This window comes from Hyla sarda, chromosome 4 (assembly GCF_029499605.1).
Source record: "Hyla sarda isolate aHylSar1 chromosome 4, aHylSar1.hap1, whole genome shotgun sequence".
Classification (NCBI taxonomy): Eukaryota; Metazoa; Chordata; class Amphibia; order Anura; family Hylidae; genus Hyla; species Hyla sarda.
The window spans coordinates 331963057-331983328 of record NC_079192.1 but is presented as its reverse complement, the minus strand read 5'-3'; positions in this window follow the sequence as shown (position 1 = coordinate 331983328).

Sequence of the window (20272 nt, the reverse complement as noted above, 5' to 3'; positions counted from 1 at the left end):
AATGAATAATTGTTATTCTCCTACAGTGTTATAGTCATTTCCATGGAAAAACCACCAAAAAAACTTTATCTGTCTGTTCAATGGGGTGGCCTTTGTTTTTTACTTTTTTTGTGAAAGACCTCCAGGCTTGAAATAATGTTAAATGCAGCACGGGCAGATGTTTTCCCTATTACTACCGGCATTTACTGGAAGTGATCTCATGGAATAGAATAGTACAGTATGTGTCCACCTGGGGATGCTGCTTAGATGAATGACTAATGGTGAATGAAACAAAGAATAAAACCGAGCTCTAATAGAGGATTATCTGGTCAGGGATATACAAAAACACGACTATACTATTACAGTATGGTTTGTCAAATCTCATCCACATGTATAGTGTTAGAATCTGTTTAGGATTTCCTTGTGCATATACATGTGTTTACCCTTATGCAGCGTTTCTTGATAAATGGGACATTCAAAAATAGTTTAAATGTTTAAAAATAATGTTTTCCTTTTTTTTTTTTTTTTTAAATAGATTAACCCCTTAAGGACCGGGGGTTTTTCCGTTTTTGCATTTTCGTTTTTGATCCTTGCCTTTAAAAAATCATAACTCTTTCAAATTTGCACCTAAAAATCCATATGATGGCTTATTTTTTGCACCACCAATTCTACTTTGTAATGACATCAGTCATTTTGCCCAAAAATCTACGGTGAAGCGGGAAAAAAAATCATTGTGCGACAAAATAGAAAAAAAAATGCTGTTTTGTAACTTTTGGGGGCTTCCGTTTCTACGTAGTACATTTTTCGGTAAAAATGACACCTGATATTTATTCTGTAGGTCCATACGATTAAAATGATACCCTACTTATAAAGGTTTGATTTTGTCGTACTTCTGGAAAAAATCATAACTACATGCAGGAAAATTAATAATTAATACGTTTAAAATTGTCATCTTCTGACCCCTATAACTTTTTTATTTTTCCGTGTATGGGGCGGTATGAGGGCTCATTTTTTGCGCCGTGATCTGAAGTTTTTAACGGTACCATTTTTGCATATGACTTATTGATCGCTTTTTATTCATTTTTAAATGATATAAAAAGTGACCAAAAATGCACTATTTTGGACTTTGGAATTTTTTTGCGCGCACGCCATTGACCGAGCAGTTTAATTAATTATATATTTTTATATATTTTACGGTGATACCATATATGTTTATTTTTATTTTTATTTACACTGTGTTTTTTTTTATTGGAAAAGGGGGGTGATTCAAACTTTTAATAGGGGAGGAGTTAAATGATCTTTATTCACTTTTTTTTTGCAGTGTTATAGGTCCCATAGGGACCTGTAACACTGCACACACTTATCTTCTATGTTGATCACTGGTTTCTCATAAGAAACCAGTGATCAACGATTCTGCCGCATGACTGCTCATGCCTGGATCTCAGGCACTGAGCAGTCATTCGGCGATCGGACAGCGAGGAGGCAGGTAGGGGCCCTCCCGCTGTCCTGTCAGCTGTTCGGGATGCCGCGATTAGCCGCGGCTATCCCGAACAGCCCGACTGAGCTAGCCGGGAACTTTCACTTTCACTTTTAGCCACGCGGCTCAGCTCTGAGCGCGCGGCTAAAGGGTTAATAGCGCGCGGCGCCGCGATCGGCGCTGCGTGCTATTAGAGGCGGGTCCCGGCTTCACTATGACGCCGGGCCCGCCGTGATATGACGCGGGGTTACTGTGTAACCCCGCGTTATATCAGAAGAGCAGGACCAAGGACGTACTGGTACGTCCTTGGTCCTTAAGGGGTTAAAGAGCTTATCCACCATAGAGTGACATAAGTATGTACCTGCCAGACACGACACGCTTAGGAAGGATCTGTGCTTGTCTTGGGGCTAAACGGCTATGTTCAGAGTCAACCATAACTCTGTGGTATCTTTTTTGTGAACTGGCTATTTCCTGTTGTAGTTCTTTCCCTTGAACTACATGTTTCGTAATTCTTTGTTTGTAAGTGTGAGGTCACTTTTCTCCCTCACACACATCACCCACCCCATCCATTGAAACACACCTGTGCTTCCTTCAATGCCATAGGCCAGTGTTTTATAACCAGTGTGCCTCCAGCTGTTGCAAACCTACAATTCACTGCAGAATGATCTCTCCCCTGTCCAGCGGCCGCTCCACCCATTAAAGGGATATTCCCTTGGAAAACTTTTTTTTTTAAAATCAACTGGTGCCAGAAAGTTGAACAGATTTGTAAATTAAAAAATAGAAAAAAATCTCAGCTCACCTGGGACTTGCGCGGCTACCTCCAGACATCAAGAAAAAATAGGAAAAAGGCCAGCAAGTGGAAGCATAAAAAACTTGACTTTATTTAGGAATCCTCCATTAAAAAACCTTCAGGTGGCAGACAAACATGGACATGTTAAAAAATTCAAAAATAGCACATATAGATCTATCAATCCTTACTCATAGCTTGCTAGTACTCAAATGAGGCATCCTTATATATGCAAGGATGTATTCCCTAATCCACACAGGAAAGGGAGGGACAGGTTCATAAAACATGTGCAAATGATTAAAAACAAGAGTGGGTGGGGGCGTGGCCTGGACGCTGAGCCGAACGGACGCATGTTGAACTAGCTCCGCTCTGAACCGTGTTGTTTAGCATCCTGTTTTCATCCTGGACCTCAGAACTTTACCCCAGAGACTTCGGAACCGCAGTGGATCGGTGGGGTCCATCATGCCAGCTAATAAGAGCGGTGTGGCGGCAGCCGCGAAGTTGCAGGGTTTCGCGCGCGGCCAAGACCAAGATGGCGCCGGGCCTTCCTCCTCCGCTCCTGCTGAGCCGGTCGCTGACTCCCGCCCGGAGTCTCCCTCTACACTGGCCGCTGCCCCGGGAGAGATGACCCTAAGCGAGGTATCTGCGCAACTTCTGTCTGCCATTAATATGTGCAAAACTTCCCTGACGAGTATGCTGGAGGAGGTGAAGATTGATATAGGCCTAATCAGGCAGGACATGCACAATCTCCGAGATAGGGTGAGACAGGCTGAAGCTCGTATCTCCTCAGTCGAGGACTCGGTGGCGCCCTTACCTGCAGCGATTTCAGACCTTGAGCGCACTGCGTCGCAATGGAAAGAGAAGGCAGACGATCTGGAGAACCGGTTGCGGAGGAACAACCTCCGAATTGTTGGCCTGCCGGAACACTCTGAGGGACAGGACCCCGGCTCCTTTGTCGAAAAATGGCTGCGTGAGCTGTTGCCTGATGCCCCGTTCACTACCACCTTCGCGGTGGAGAGGGCACACCGGGTCCCGACTCGCTCCCTCCCGCCGGGGGCCCCGCCGAGGCCGCTGCTAGCCAGAATGCTGAACTGCAACGACCGGGACATCGCCTTACGACTGCTCCGTCGCCTGCCAGAACTCACCTTCAATGGGTCTCCTGTGTCGATATTCCCTGACTTCTCCCAGGACCTGCAGAAGAAGCGTGCCACCTTCCAAGCAGTGAAGCGGAAGCTGAGGGACATGGCGATACCCTATTCTATGGTGTACCCAGCCCGGCTGAGGGTTGTGGACGGTGAGAGAGCCGTCTTCTTCATTACCCCGCAGGAGGCTGACGAGTGGGCCTCAAGGAGGCGCAATGTGAGGCGCTGAGGTCCTGAACGCCATTTGGGCCCGGCTGGGTCTTGCTGTTTATCGCACTGTCTGGTGCTCCCGGACTGCCGGTGGACTGTGAGTACTGCTGTCTACAGCGACCTGTTCTTGGGTCCCCTGGTGTACCCCTGTACCCATCTCCCGGTCCCCTCATGGCCTACTCCCCCTTGAGCATATACACTCTGGGAAGCACCCAACTGCCACCTTCACCCATGGACTTTTCCTCTCCGTACCTGCATATCCCACCTGGATACCCCACCCGACCTTGCAGTCTTACCCCCCCCCCCCCCTCCCCCCCCCGTGGATTGCCCCTCAGTAACTGTATGCTCCCTCTCATGCCGGACCCATGCAGACCCCTTCCTCATGCTGCCCTGTACCCAACGGACCCTGCACTCTCCCTGTACCGTATGTCCCTTTTCCCTATGCTGGACTTCCCCGCAGGGGACCCGGTTGTACACTGGTGAATGCTACCATACACCCGAGACTGCAGCAGTTCTGATGACCCGCTACCACTCTGTTGACGGGACTTGAAGCCCGGTTGCTACCTCGGGACTGCATGTTAATCTGACCTGCTCATGCTCGATACACTGTGCGGCATATTGCCCGGATTCTGACCCACCCGTATTTCCCCTTGTTTATGTACCCTAGTCAATTGATGGTGCTGCTGTTTGTCTCTGGTGGCAGGTTGTGAGGTCTCGTTTCCCTGCGACCTCGATTTACACGGTTCCCCCCGTATTATACATTTTCTCTGGGCCCTAGGCCATTGGCCTTTTGCTTGTTGCATCTGTTTATGACCCTCTTGTTTTGTCTTTGTCTGGTGTTTTGTGTCTGTTTCGTTTTATGTACGTCCCGGCCGGGCTGCCTGCCCTTTTTCCCTCTTCCCTGTGTTCCTTCTCTGTGGTTTCCCTGCTCCTCCACTCCCTTCTGTCGCCCCCCTACTTGCCCCCTCTTCTACTTTCACGTCATGTACTCGTTTTACCCCTGCTCTTCTTCCCTCACCATCCCTTTCATTTCAGCTCCACTCTCTCTACATGGCGAACGTTAGGTATCTTTCGTGGAATGTGAGGGGTCTTGGCTGTCCTCGTAAGCGATCTCTGGTGTATGCCACTATACGTAAGTACCAACCTACTGTGGTTTGTTTGCAGGAGACGCACTTAATTGCCCCTAACACTCGGTGGTTGTCTAGGCCCTGGGTGCAATGGACGATACACTCTTGCCACACCTCACATTCCAGGGGAGTCTCTTTTATGATACACAAATCCCTGAGATGGGAGGCGAGGCACACTCGGGTTGACTCTGAGGGCAGGTTTGTTTTCATTTTTTCACTTATTGACAATTCCCCCTATGTCCTCTTGGGTATTTATGTCCCTCCTCCTGGTGCCCTGGAGGTTCTCCACCAAGCTGCAGTTTTCGCTGCCTCTTTTCCAGGGGCTAGAGTTCTCTGCATGGGTGACTTTAATAATGTGTTGGACCCGGCTCTGGATAGGAGAGGGGTTGGCATTGTTCCTTCTTCTTCCCCGACTCCGCTAAGCGCCCTGGTTCAGGAACTAGGTTGGAGGGACACTTTTCGACATTTGCATCCCCATGCCCGCGTATACTCTTGTCAGGCCGCTAGTGGCAATTCCCTTTCGCGCATAGATATGATGTTGGGTAACCCACTTGTACTCCCTATGGTTCAGGCTGTGGCGTATGTTACTAGGGGGGTCTCCGATCACTCCCCTCTCCTACTGACCCTACAGACCCCTGGCCCTTCTAATGTTCGAAGCTGGAAATTAAATCCTTATTGGCTGTCCTTATTCGGCCCTCATGATGGTATACCTGTACAACTATCCATGTTCTTCGTAGATCACAATGGGGTTGACGACCCCATTTTGGTATGGGAAACCGCTAAAGCATTCCTACGGGGGTGTTTACAATCGGCCATATCTTATATTAAAAGGGAGGCGATGAGGGAGGAGTCTGAGCTGGGGGACCGCTGTGCTGACCTGGAAAGGACCTACATCACTGACCCGACCGATGACAATAAAACTGTATGGCTACAAGCGGGGCGACAGTATCTCCATTGTTTGCAGGAGAAAGCAGCTCGTAAGCTTTTTTTTACCCAACAGAAGGCCTTTGAGATGGGAAATCAGTCCAGTAGATTACTAGCCCACCTTATACACCAGAACGCCCAGTCTCCGACGGTACTACAGGTCCGTTCGGTGGATGGGACTGTATTGACCACTACCTCCCAGATATCTGACAGATTTGTCTCCTTCTACTCTGATTTATGCACCTCTCAGGCCACATACTCCTCACGGGAACTGTCTGACTACCTAGATGACATCACATTCCCTCGACTGTCCGCTGTCAGTGCCTCCTCTCTGGAGTCGGAGCTGACTATAGAAGAACTGGAGGATGCCTTGGGTGCCCTGGCGAGAGGTAAGTCGCCGGGCCCCGATGGCATTCCAGTGGAAGTTTACCAGCAATACAAGGAGCAGCTGGCTCCGGTGTTGCTGGCCATGTATAACTGTGCGTTTGCCTCTGACGTGCTGCCTGAGTCCTTTTATGATGCTACTATAGTGGTCATTTTGAAGCCGGATAAGGACCCTCTGGAATGCTCTTCGTATAGGCCCATTTCCCTCCTCAATTTAGATTATAAATTGCTCGCTAAAATACTCTCCCTCCGGCTGAATCGGGTTATTTTGGAAATCATTCATGCTGATCAATCAGGCTTTATGCCTGGGAGGTCCACATCTGATAATATCAGGAGGGTCCAGACACTCACCCAATTAGGGGCTACTGGGGGGAGGGATTGGGCACTGGCCTCTTTAGACACGGCTAAGGCTTTTGACTCCGTTGAGTGGTCCTTCCTGCTGGAAACTCTTCGGAGATTTGGATTTGGGCCTAACTTTATAAAATGGATTTCCCTTTTATATAGATCCCCAAGGGCGCGTATGTCCATTAACGGTGCTCTTTCTCCTTATTTTTCCCTGGGCAGGGGCACACGACAGGGGTGCCCTATCTCTCCCCTATTATTTGCTATTGCTATTGAACCTTTGGCCCTCCGGATCCGTCAGCATCCGGGATACGCTGGTATAAGCATTGGCTCGAGGGAGGATAGGGTAGGCCTGTATGCTGACGACATGATCTTGTTCATGTCTGATCCTGCGTGCACTCTGGCTTTGGGGATTGGCCTTATTGACAAATTTGGGGTTTACTCGGGTCTTAGGATCAACTGGAGCAAGTCGGTGTATATGCCCATCAGGGATTCTCCGGTAGGGAGTTGTTTACATGGCCTACGGGTTGTAGATCAGTTCAAATATTTAGGCATCATTATCAACAGGCGGTTTGGGGAGGATCACCAGACGAACATTCTACCTCTTCTATCCTATGTCCGTGCCAAATTCCGGACTTGGACTGCCCTGCCCCTTTCTGTTGCGGGACGCATTAATCTTATCAAAATGGTGGTTCTCCCCAAGTGTCTTTATCTGTTAGAACATGCGTCAGCCATAGTACCAGTCTCCTTTTTTAGGCAGCTGCATTCTCTCTTTCCCCCGTTTATTTGGGGCTCTAATAGATCCAAGCTGAAACTGACCACATTGCAGCGACCTAGAACTCAGGGAGGTATGTCACTACCCGATCTACAGCTATACTACATGGCTGGCCAGCTTAGGTATCTTAGACACTGGGTTTCCTTGCAGCCCCTCCCCAATAGTGAGCATCACCTTGCCCACAGTCTACACCTCTCTCACCTGTGGCCCGTATTAGAGGGTAGGGTTGGTCTGGGGGGTCCTTGGCTTCCTCTGCATAGACTGGCCCTGAAACTCTGGACCTATGCTAAACGTTTATTTGCCTTTACGGACAACCTGCTGGACAGACAACTGTGGCATGATCCTACGTTGCCGCACTTCTCTGACCAACTGGATCCGCACTTTTGGAGGTCCCATGGTGTGATCTCCGTTGGTGATGTCTATGATGGCAGTGCCTTTAGGGACTTCCAGTACTTTATTGACGTTAAATCTATCCCCAGACGATCGTTTTACCGATACCTCCAGCTCAGACACGCCTTCCAAGTACAATTCCCTGGGTCTAGTGCTCCATTCTCTCACTTCCCGATTATTGGGGTGTTCACCACTCAGGGGCCCCGGGGACTTATATCGGCTCTATATACTGCCCTTTTGAATGCTAAGATGGGGGGGGAGCCGCTGTCGGTTGAGGCGCGCTGGAGGAGCTGTGTAGCTGACATGACTGATGAGGAGTGGGATGATGCCCTCTCCTCACATCTGTACGTCTCACCCTCTATCAACAACAGACTGATTCAGCTGTACGTGTTCCACCAGTCGTACCTCACCCCGATACGCTTGGCTAAAATGGGTAGGCGTCCAGACTCATCTTGCCACCGTTGTGGACATCCTGACTCTGACTTTATGCATATGATGTGGTCCTGCCATTATATAACATCATTCTGGTCCGAGGTGACACAGTTTCTTACTTCCTTAACTCGACGGCCGGTGCCGATGCTCCCGAGGCACTGCCTTTTGGGTCTTTTTGATGAGGAACTATGGTCGCCAACTGAGATCATCTTCCTCAGGGAGGTCCTCTTCCTTGCACGCAAGGCCATAGCATTGCGTTGGATGGACTCTAGGACTCCCACGGTTGCTGGTTGGAAGGCCCTCGTGAACACCTCAGTGAACTATGAGTATCTGGTTTACAAACATCGTAAGAACCCTGCCAAGTTCTATAAAATATGGGCGTCCTGGTGTGCCTCCCCCCATGCTCAATACACGGTATCCAGGTTCTTGGCAGCAAGAGACCTCATTCTATCACAGTCTTCTTCCCCGGCTACTTGATTTTTCTTTTCTCGTCTGACCTAGGCTGATATTTCCCCCCTTCTTTGTTTCTCTTCCTCCTTTCCCTCTTACTCTCTCTTCCCCCCCCCCCCCTCCCTCTTTCTCTCTCCTTCTCATCTCCCTCTTCCTCTTCCCTGACCTGGACGGATTTGTGTGATGTTTGTGCGTTTGTAGTGTCTCGTCTTTGTGTTTGTCTTTGTTTCCCTCTCCATAGTTCTTGAGTTCCCACCAAACGGTGGTTGGTTTTAATGTTTTCTGTGTTTTAGTTGATTCATTGCTGATGTAACTGCTCGTGTCATGCTGATGAATGATCATCCTTTTTCCGGCACGGTGTCGGATGATACCTGTATTTCTCACCGCCAGCTTTTGATACTTTTCGTATGTATTTATTGTGTTGAGCACTTACATTGCAATAAAAACAGTTTAAAAAAAAAAAAACAAGAGTGGGTGGGACCCATGCAAAAATATATGATAGAGACCAAAAAGATAGAAAAAATATAAACATGTGTAAAAATACTAATAGTGTAATATTAAATCTGTTTTGCTGTTTAAACCATTTGGCTGGGTACTGTTCTAAAGGTAAATCCATACTGTTTCTCTGTTGTGGAGGGATCGAATGTGATCTCCTCCTCTTTTGCTATGTTTGACTTTTTCAATACCTGAGAAACGAAAAGAAGTCATTTCTGAATTGTGGCATAACAAAAAATGTTTGGACACATTAGAAATGCCTGAAGCCAAAAGGCCAGCTGCATGCCTGAATAAACGCATGCAGCAACACATCAGGCATGCAGCTGGGGTACAAAGATAGTGGGACCATTCTTCATCAATGGAAACCTCAAGGCCACTGGATATGCGAAATTGCTACATGATGATGTGTTTCCCTCTTCATGCACTGAAGCTGGCACGTTCCCTGAGTTTTTCCAGCAAGATGGTGCACCACCACATTATGGGTGTCAGGTCCGAGCATTCCCAGATGAACAGTTTCCTGAAAAGTGGATTGGTCGTCGTGGGCCAGTTGAATGACCCCCAAGGTCTCCCGATCTGGCATCCTTTGACTTTTATCTTTGGGGTCATCTGAAGGCAATTGTCTATGCTGTGAAGATACAAGATGTGCAGCACCTGAAACTACGGACACTGGAAGCCTGTGCTAGCATTTCTCCTGCGGTGTTGCTATCAGTGTGTGAAGAGTGGGAGAAGAGGGTTGCATTGACAATCCAACACAATGGGCAGCACATTGAACACATTTTATAAGTGGTCAGAAACTTGTAAATAACTCATGAAAGAATAAAGTTACATTAAAACCAAGCACATCATTGTTTTTCTTGTGAAATTCCCAATAAGTTTGATGTGTAACATGAACCTCTTCCTATTGAAAAAACAAAAGTTGGATTCAAAATGGCCGACTTCAAAATGGCCGCCATGGTCACCACCCATCTTGAAAAGTTTCCCACCTCACATATACTAATGTGCCACAAACAGGAAGTTAATATCCCCAACCATTCCCATTTTATTAAGGTGTATCCATATAAATGGCCCACCCTGTTCAGCTCCTGTAGCGTAATCAAATAGAAAAAAAAATCCTGGAATACTCCTTTAAGTGCCAATTTGGTAAAAAAAAATAAATAAATAAGGAAATATTACTGATCTATTTGTCTAAAAGAAAGATACAAACATCACTTTAAAAGGCTAAAAAAAAAAAAAAATCATTAACAGTGTAAATATCATTAACCCCAGACTGCATAGGGGGAATTAGGAGTCTGTAATATACTGTACATTGTCACCTGCTTATAACAAATAGCTTGTAATTCTAGTTCCTATAGTATATGCGCCCCGTTTAAGTTAATTGGTGTTAGATACTTGACACATTGACACATTAATCTCTCATCCAGTAGTCTTCTTCATAGATTCCTATAGCGTCAGTGTCTATGGACAGCACTAACAATATTTTCTTTGAGTCTGACATTGGTTTCCCAAAGTATTTTTTTTTTAAAATGTAGAAAGTGTGCATATTAGAAGGGCCCAAGGTGCTTACTAACAGAGTTGGATCCTGAAGCATTGCCTACATTTTTATTACTAGCTGAGTACCCGGCATTGCACATTTTTTCCTACCTTTCCTTAGTGAGGGAGGAACGCAACAAAGGAGGGAGCGTTTGTTCTCATATCCTGTCTTCATATCCTGACCACATATCCCCTCCTCATATCCCAATCTCATATGTTGACCTCTCATTTTGTCCTCAAATTCTGACTCATATCTCGGTGGGGCTGAGTTGTGAAGAAGATAGTGTAAGCTAAAATAGAAGGGGATGTGGATTTGTGGGAGTGGATGTGATTTGCAAGCCAGACCAACGCACAAAAATGGTATAAAATGAAAGAGGTGTGACTTAAAGGGTCGACAGGAATTTTTATAGATAGGGCGTGGCATGTGAGAGGGTGTGGCTTGCAGGCCGGACTGACGCACTCATCAGGAGATGCAGAGCTGAGCTTGTGGAGGAAGGTACTGGAAGACCTATATACTTGTATGGGACTTAAAATAAAAACCCCTTCCTTCATGTAAGAGGATAGGTTAGGGTTAATTTAACTATCATATATTTTAATTTGACCTATAGGTAACATGTGTACCAAGTATTATCGAAACATCTCCAGCTGTACGAAAGTTATTCTGGAACAAACATTGCCCATAGATTTGCAGGGGACTTTAAGCAAAAACCCAGACCTTCGCAAATGGGGGTTGGTGAGGGTGAAATTAACTATGCTATGTTTGTTGTTGACATATTAGTAACATGCAGGGCCGGACTGGCCCACTGGGATACCGGGAAAATTCCTGGTAGGCCCCTCACCCTGGGGCCACAGTGGCCGGCCTGTGCTCAGTCACCGTCCTGACTCGTTCTTATAGATCGGACCGCGGTCGGGCCGCCCATGCACACTTGCATACAAGGGCCTGATACTAGTATCAGGACCTTGTATGCAGCCAGGGCCGCCGTTAGGGGGGGGTACAGCCAGTACTCCAGTAAGGGCCCCGGGCCCCCGCTGCACCTCCCTGCAGATGCCGCAGCACAGAAGCAGGGGACCGCTGTATACACAGCAGTCTCCTGCTTCCATGGCCAGTCCAAGACGCAGTGAACTACAAGCGCGTCTTACAGACGCGCCTATAGTTCAATGCAGTGCTCGGGCTCGGCTGATTAACAGAGCGAAGAGCCGTTGGCTCCTCACCCTGTCAATCACTCTTGTGGGCCGCCCACATTGTGCAGGCGCCGACAAGAGGCCCGGGCTTCCGTCCTTTGCGCTCCGGCCATGAATGACATTATCATCATTTGCCGGATCACAGACTGGTGAAGAAGACAGAAGAGAAGAGGCCATGGACCGCACGGGAGCCAGGTAAATATGTTTTTTCTCTTCTATTCCTTCCTAAGGGAGCTACTTATAATCACCTAAGGGGGGTTCTGCTGGCTACCACTACATAAAGGGGGCACTGCTGGCTACCACTACATAAAGAGGGCACTGCTGGCTACCACTACATAAAGGGGGCACTGCTGGCTACCACTACATAAAGGGGGAACTGCTGGCTACCACTACATGAAGGGGGAACTGCTGGCTACCACTACATATAGGGGGTACTGCGGGCTACCACTACATAAAGGGGGCATTGCTGGCTACCACTACATAAAGGGGGCACTGCTGGCTACCACTACATAAAGGGGGCATTGCTGGCTACCACTACCTAAAGGGGGCACTGCTGGCTACCACTACCTAAAGGGGGCACTGCTGGCTACCACTACCTAAAGGGGGCACTGCTGGCTACCACTACCTAAAGGGGGCACTGCTAGCTACCATTACCTAAAGGTGGCACTGCTGGCTATCACTACCTAAAGGGGGCACTGCTGGCTATCACTACCTAAAGAGGGCACTGCTGGCTATCTCTACCTAAAGGGGGCTGCTGCTGGCTATAACTACCTAAAGGGGGCTGCTGCTGGCTATAACTACTTAAAGGGGGCTGCTGCTGGCTATCACTATCTAAAGGGGGCTGCTGCTGGCTATCACTACCTAAAGGGGGCTGCTGTTGGCTATCACTACCTAAAGGGGGCTGCTGCTGGCTATCACTACCTAAAGGAGGCTGCTGCTGGCTATCACTACCTAAAGGGGGCTGCTGCTGGCTATCATTACCTAAAGGGGGCTGCTGCTGGCTATCACTACCTAAAGGGGGCTGCTGCTGGCCATCACTACCTAAAGGGGGCTGCTGCTGGCTATCACTAACTAAAGGGGGCTGCTGCTGGCTAACACTACCTAAAGGGGCTGCTGGTGGCTATCACTACCTAAAGGGGGCTGCTGCTGGCTATCACTACCTAAAGGGGGCTGCTGCTGGCTATCACTACCTAAAGGGGGCTGCTGCTGGCTATGACTACCTAAAGGGGGCTGCTGCTGGCTATCACTACCTAAAGGGGGCTGCTGCTGGCTATCACTACCTAAAGGGGGCTGCTGCTGGCTATCACTACCTAAAGGAGGCTGCTGCTGGCTATCACTACCTAAAGGGGGCTGCTGCTGGCTATCATTACCTAAAGGGGGCTGCTGCTGGCTATCACTACCTAAAGGGGGCTGCTGCTGGCTATCACTACCTAAAGGGGGCTGCTGCTGGCTATCACCAACTAAAGGGGGCTGCTGCTGGCTATCACCACCTAAAGGGGCTGCTGGTGGCTATCATTACCTAAAGGGAGCTGCTGCTGGCTATCTCTACCTAAAGGGGGCTGCTGCTGGCTATCACTACCTAAAGGGGGCTGCTGCTCGCTATCACTACCTAAAGGGGGCTGCTGCTGGCTATCACTACCTAAAGGGGGCTGCTGCTGGCTATCACTACCAAAAGGGGGCTGCTGCTGGCTATGACTACCTAAAGGGGGTTGCTGCTGGCTATCACTACCTAAAGGGGCTGCTGCTGGCAATCACTACCTAAAGGGGGCTGCTGCTGGCTATCACTACCTAAAGGAGGCTGCTGCTGGCTATCACTACCTAAAGGGGGCTGCTGCTGGCTATCATTACCTAAAGGGGGCTGCTGCTGGCTATCACTACCTAAAGGGGGCTGCTGCTGGCTATCACTACCTAAAGGGGGCTGCTGCTGGCTATCACTAACTAAAGGGGGCTGCTGCTGACTATCACTGCCTAAAGGGGCTGCTAGTGGCTATCACTACCTAAAGGGGGCTACTGCTGGCTATCACTACCTAAAGGGGGCTGCTGCTGGCTATCACTACCTAAAGGGGGCTGCTGCTCGCTATCACTACCTAAAGGGGGCTGCTGCTGGCTATCACTACCTAAAGGGGGCTGATGCTGGCTATCACTACCTAAAGGGGGCTGCTGCTCGCTATCACTACCTAAAGGGGGCTGCTGCTGGCTATCACTACCTAAAGGGGGCTGCTGCTGGCTATCACTACCTAAAGGGGGCTGCTGCTGGCTATCACTACCTAAAGGGGGCTGCTGTTGGCTATTACTATCTAAAGGGGGCTGCTACTAACACCTAAAGGGGAGGATAATACTGTAAATGGGGGACTGCAACTATATACAGGGGGATCTACATACAGAGAGTAACCCCTACTTATAGGGGGCTGCTACTGCATACAGGGTGTAGCTATCTACAGGGGGCAGCTATGTACACGGGGACCTACCTACAGGTGGTATCTCCCTTCTCCGGGCACCTGTGTAATGAGGAAAACTATGTGAAGGGACCTGTCTACTTTCTGGAGCGACCTAACTACCTAATGGGTGGGGGATGGACCTACCTACTCTTCCCCAACACACTTATCTTGCCACTCTAATATTACTATATGGAACGTTATAGGTGCAGGAAAAGAGTGGAGCCTAAAATGTTTGTCTGGCAGGTTCTGTGTAGACGAATTTTGAAAGGAAGAAGTCGTCATGATGGTCTGGGCCGGAAGGAGAAGAAAACGGAAAGTGAATGCCTCCAATCAGAGAAGACGTCACCTGATGTAACTGTAAGTAATCCCTTATATGGTCTGCAGAGCCTGTGTAGAGCTAATATCTACCACTATATGGTCACTGTATGGGGGGGAATATTTCCTGCTTGTATACTGGTAATATTGGTCTAAGTATACAGGATTTGGACAGTAACAGTATGATGGTAATATGTATAGCGGTAATATTTCCTCCGTCTTTCTCCATTGAACTAAAGGGCTCTTGTTTTTCTTGTTCTGTGGTTTACATTTTTTTTTTTATTGATAATTGGGGAAAATAGCAGGCAAGCCTTTGGGGGAGTCAAGTGGAGGGGCCCATGCCTTAAGCTGTGTAAGGGGCCCCAAAATTTCTGATGGCAGCCCTGGCGGCGGCTGCCACTGTGCCGCAATGCTGTGTGTGTTACGCCGAGCGCTCCGGGTCCCCGCTCCTCTCCGGAGCGCTCGCTACACTCTCGCTACTGCAGCGCTCCGGTCAGATCCACTGACCCGGTGCGCTGCGATACCGCCTCCAGCCGGGTTGCGATTCGCGATGCGGGTGGCGCCCGCTCGCGATGCGCACCCCGGCTCCCGTACCTGACTCGCTCTCCGTCGGTCCTGTCCCGGCGCGCGCGGCCCCGCTCCCTAGGGCGCGCGCGCGCCGGGTCTCTGCGATTTAAAGGGCCACTGCGCCGCTGATTGGCGCAAGTGGTTCTAATTAGTGTGTTCACCTGTGCACTCCCTATGTATACCTCACTTCCCCTGCACTCCCTCGTCGGATCTTGTTGCCATTGTGCCAGTGAAAGCGTTTCCTTGTGTGTTCCTAGCCTGTGTTCCAGACCTCCTGCCGTTGCCCCTGACTACGATCCTTGCTGCCTGCCCCGACCTTCTGCTACGTCCGACCTTGCTTCTGTCTACTCCCTTGTACCGCGCCTATCTTCAGCAGTCAGAGAGGTTGAGCCGTTGCTAGTGGATACGACCTGGTCACTACCGCCGCAGCAAGACCATCCCGCTTTGCGGCGGGCTCTGGTGAACACCGGTAGTGACTTAGAACCGGTCCACTAGCACCGTCCACGCCAATCCCTCTCTGGCACAGAGGATCCACCTCCTGCCAGCCGGCATCGTGACAGTGTGGCTGGTAGGAAATTATTTTCAGGGCTGCTTTTTATCCCCAGGCCCTGGTAACATGTGTACCAAGTTTCATGTTAATATCTTTAGCCATTTGGAAGTGATGCTGGAACATACATACACACACACACACACACACACACACACATATATATATAAATATATAAACACACAGTCTAAGGCAAGAGACACCACCCCAACAACCAGCCATACAAAAGCATGACATTTCCAAAGTATTTGCCGAATTCCTGAGAAATTGAGTTGGGTGTAAAATCTGCTCTGTGAGCCATAACGATTTTATTTAACCCTTTAAGGACGCAGGACGTAAATGTACGTCCTGGTGAGGTGGTACTTAACGCACCAGGACGTACATTTACGTCCTAAGCATAACCGCGGGCATCGGAGCGATGCCCGTGTCATGCGCGGCTGATCCCGGCTGCGGATCACAGCCAGGGACCCGCCGGCAATGGCCGACGCCCGCGATCTCGCGGGCGTCCGCCATTAACCCCTCAGGTGCCGGGATCAATACAGATCCCGGCATCTGCGGCAGTTCGCAATTTAAATGAACGATCGGATCGCCCGCAGCGCTGCTGCGGGGATCCGATCATTCATAACGCCGCACGGAGGTCCCCTCTCCTTCCTCTGTGCGGCTCCCGGCATCTCCTGCTCTGGTCTGTGATCGAGCAGACCAGAGCAGGAGATGTCCTATACATAGAACAGATCAGTATTAGCAATCATGGTATTGCTATGAATAGTCCCCTATGGGAACTATTCAAGTGTAAATTAAAATGTAAAAAAATGTAAAAGTAAAAGTAAAAAAAAAGTGAAAAATCCCCTCCCCCAATAAAAAAGTAAAACGTCCGTTTTTTCCTATTTTACCCCCAAAAAGCGTAAAAAACATTTTTTATAGACATATTTGGTATCGCCGCGTGCGTAAATGTCCGAACTATTAAAATAAAATGTTAATGATCCCGTACGGTGAACGGCATGAACGAAAAAAAAAAAAAACATTTCCAAAATTCCTACTTTTTTAATACATTTTATTAAAAAAAAATTATTAAAAATGTATTAAAAGTTTTTTATATGCAAATGTGGTATCAAAAAAAAGTACAGATCATGGCGCAAAAAATTAGCCCCCATACCGCCACTTATACGGAAAAACAAAAAAGTTAGAGGTCATCAAAATAAAGGGATTATAAACGTACTAATTTGGTTAAAAAGTTTGTGATTTTTTTTTAAGCGCAACAATAATATAAAAGTATGTAATAATGGGTATCATTTTAATCGTATTGACCCTCAGAATAAAGAACACATGTCATTTTTACCATAAGTTGTACGGCGTGAAAACAAAACCTTCCAAAATTAGCAAAATTGCGTTTTTCGTTTTAATTTCCCCACAAAAATAGTGTTTTTTGGTTGCGCCATACATTTTATGATATAATGAGTGATGTCATTACAAAGGACAACTGGTCGCGCAAAAAACAAGCCCTCATACTAGTCTGTGGATGAAAATATAAAAGAGTTATGATTTTTAGAAGGCGAGGAGGAAAAAATGAAAACGTAAAAATTAAATTGTCTGAGTCCTTAAGGCCAAAATGGGCTGAGTCCTTAAGGGGTTAAAGGACATATAGGGGATCCGAAAGTTAAAAAAAAAAAAAATGTATCATTTTGTTGTGCATGTGCTCACCTTTCCATAGCACTAAGTTCCGTTTGCGAGCGCCGTTCAGTTCTCCTGTTATGGCTTGGTAAAAACCTCTTACTTCCTGGTTCTGGGCACTCATTCTCCCATGTTTCCTAGTGTGAGCTTCCTGCTTCCCAGCCCGTGCCTCCTCATTACAATATTACCCTCCCCCTGCAGCCACACACTGAATAAGCACACCCACATCTTCCCCACACATCCTCCCCCCAAAGATCGTACACCAATCGGCTGCACTTGCTGGTTTCACTCTGTGTCCAACTAGCTGCACTCGCTAGTTGGACACACTGTGCATGCGCGTGCAGCCGAAAGTCTATTGCGCTGTGACAGGGGAATCACGGCGCTTGCGTGTAGCCCGCAGACCAATTGGCTACATGCAGCAGCAACAAAGGGCCAATAGCAGATCATCGTCCCCTGACACAGGGGGCGGATAACAGCCGAAGGGGGAGGATGAATGTTGATTACATGGGCATGGCCACAGCAGTGGCTGCGGACGCTCGCAATGCTGTGGTCGAGTGTCATAATTCTATAAGACTCTATGGGACTTCCGGTCTATCAGAACAAAGCAAAAAAGGGATATTTACCTTCCATATCAGTAATGTAAGTACATTGAGATGTTATGTAACTTTTCAATTACTAACAAGATTTAAATAATTTTTCAATCCTGGAGTTCTCCTTTAAGAAATAACACACTTTCACAATTTTAGAATACCATTTGAGCATGAATTTTGACACTGAGGCTGCGAGCCACAGCAACAATATTCTACAGACCAGATGAAAGAAAAGGCTGAAAGTGGATTATGTTAGCAATGCTTGAAATAAAGTTTTGCAATAAATCTATATATATATATATATATATATATATATATATATATATATATATAAAAACTCAATGGGGGAGATTTATCAAAACCTGTTCTGAGGAAAAGTTGTTGAGTTGCTCATAGCAAAAAAAAACAACTTATGGTATGGATGAAAGGTACCAAAGCCTTACAATGATATAAGACCCTTGGTGATAAGAATTATATTTATAACACCACTTAGTATAAGCACCATTCGGGTTTTGTTAAAACATAACTTTTACTAATAACAGTAAAAAAGGAATAATAAAAGGGTACACACAAAAAATTGGGGGCATAAAGGAAAAAAGGGGGTACAGGTGAGGCCCTATTCTTAAAGTCCCTAATATGATCTTCTCCTAATATAAGTGTGGAAATAGAAAAAGAAGGTAGGGGAGTAGTACAATACAATCTTAGAATTGTGGTAGGTCTCTTTTACCTACGCGTTTCGCCCTCCCTGATATTGGGGGCTCATCAGGGATAAGGGAACCACAAACACATATAATAGAAATGAGTGTACCTAATGAAATGAACAAGATAAGCGTAATCAAATAATGTGATATATAGTAAAGAAATAGGCAGGCGTCTCAAGAAGATAAGTCTGTGTCAGTCTTGGTGACAATTACATGGAAAATGCAAATACAGTATTGATACACATCCACTATATAAATGATGGCTTCAGAGGGTGTTGTACATACAGTAGCCTGTATTTTATTTATAAAGGATGATAACCGCACCAAGGATGATAATTTGATATATCAAAGAAACTGACAGACATGTAATCCAAGTAACCGCATATATAATCACAGATTCCCAGACAGTATGCCGGAAAAAGATGGTAAAGAGTGGCACATCAGATGATGGTAGATATATGTTGGTTAGGGGCTCTGGACAGGGATATATGGTAGGAACAAAGAGGATCGTACTGAATCTGGTTTTGATGGTGTACTTGTGCCCCTTGGGAATAAGATATCCAGCACTGATGATGCTGCCATATATGGACCTGGATGTGCCACGAGGACGCCGCTTGAGTTGCCCATAGCAACCAATCAGATCGTTTCTTTCATTTTTTAAAAGGCCTCTGGAAAATGAAAGAAGCAATCTGATTGGTTGCTATGGGCAACTCAGCAACTTTTCCTCTGGAAAGGTTTTGATAAATCTCCCCTGGTGTGTGAATGTGTGTATGCGTGTATATGTGTGTGTGTGTATGTATGTTCTACAATAACGTCCAAACGGCTAAAGATATTAACATGAAACTTGGCACACATGTTACTTATTTGTCAACAACAAACATAGGATAGGTCATTTAGCCCCCCATTTTCCAGGGTCAGGGTCTTTGTTTAAAGTCCCATTCAAGTCTATAGGAAATATATTTTACTGCATTCAAAGGGCTGGAGATATTTCGATAATACTTGCTCACATGTTACTTATAGGACCACTTAAAATATAGGATAGTTAATTTAACCCTTAACTACCCCCCATTTATGAGGGTCTTTGTTTAAAGTCCCATGCAAATAAATGGGAAATGTATGTTCTCACATAACTTCTGTACGGCTGGAGATATTTCAATACCTGGTATACATATTACATGTCGGGATAGGAGGTCAGCATAAGAGGTCGAGATAGGAGGTCGAGTTAGGAGGTCAGTATAGGAGGACGGAATATGAGGACGGGATAGGAGGTCGGGATAGGAGGTCGAGATAGGAGGTCGGGATAGGAGGTCAGGATAGGAGGTCAGGAGAGGAGGTTGGGATAGAAGGTCAAGATAAAAGGACGGGGTAGAGATAGGAGGTCAAGATAGAAGGACGGGATGGTCGGATTGGAGGTCGGGATAAGAGGTCAAGATAGGAGGTCGAGTTAGGAGGTCGGGATAGGAGGACGGGATAGGAGGTCGAGATAGGAGGTGGAGATAGGAGGATGGGATAGGAGGTCGAGATAGGAGGTGGAGATAGGATGGGATAGGAGGACAGGATAGGAGGACAGGATAGGAGGACGGGATAGGAGGTTGAGATAGGAAGACGGGATAGGAGGACGGGATAGGAGGTCAGGATAGGAGATCGGGATAGGAGGTCGAGATAGGAGGACGGGATAGGAGGTCGATATTGGAGGTCGAGATAGGAGGATGGGATAGGAGGTCGGGATAGGAGGTCAAGATAGGAGGTCGAGATAGGAGGATGGGATAGGAGGACGAGATAGGAGGTGGAGATAGGACGGGATAGGAGGATGGGTCAGG